Genomic DNA, 847 nt, shown 5'->3' with positions numbered 1-847 from the left:
TCCAAGGAGATTATGTTGAAAAATAAAAAAAAATTTACCCAAAAAAAATTGTTTTTATACTTCATTCTAAGGACTTATTGAACTACCCTCGTAGCATATTCTCGAATTTCATCAAAATATTTATACCAGTAAAATTAAATTTTTCGCAATGACAATAAACTTTGTCCTCTTTAAAGGGTAAGTATACGTATTTAAGGAAACGCCTTTAATAGCAATCATTAGCAGATATATGCTTTTTTGTATGTGGGAACGATATGATAGACGCGATTTAAGTTTGGATCTAGCAACCCAGCTGAAAATTCCTGTACAGGAACCTCGGAGAAACCTGTATGCGAACCTGTACAGGCGAAGGAAACTTATAGATAATCCTGCAAAGGAATCTGCATCGACAAAGTATTTAAGGGATTTAATTTTTTAAGGATCCTGAATAGGTTCCTTTGCGACGTACATTGAGGCTCGGGTTCCTGTACAGAAATACGTATAGGTTCCTGTACAAACATAAATTTCGAAAATTCATGTCCCTTACAACTATAAAGTTGCCTTCCTTTTATCCCTTCGAAGATTTAATTCACAATATCGAGAGAGCGAACCCTCTAGGAACCCTCAAGTTCCGGTACATGAACCCGCGGCCGCGTCTCATATCGCCCTGCGAAGAAACCTATACAAGATCATGACGAGGTTCCTGGACAGGCATTTTCAGCTTGAAAATGATTAAAATAGTGGATTAAGCGGATCAGTTATTTTAAAATGTTTAAATACGCTCTACAGAAAGCAAAGAATTTTATTTGCACCAGAAACTAAATCGTCTACGTAATCATGAAAAATCAAACGACTATCTAGTAAAATA

Source organism: Belonocnema kinseyi, chromosome 6 (genome assembly GCF_010883055.1).
Source record: "Belonocnema kinseyi isolate 2016_QV_RU_SX_M_011 chromosome 6, B_treatae_v1, whole genome shotgun sequence".
In the NCBI taxonomy this organism is placed as follows: domain Eukaryota; kingdom Metazoa; phylum Arthropoda; class Insecta; order Hymenoptera; family Cynipidae; genus Belonocnema; species Belonocnema kinseyi.
Note: the sequence above shows the minus strand (reverse complement) of the source record.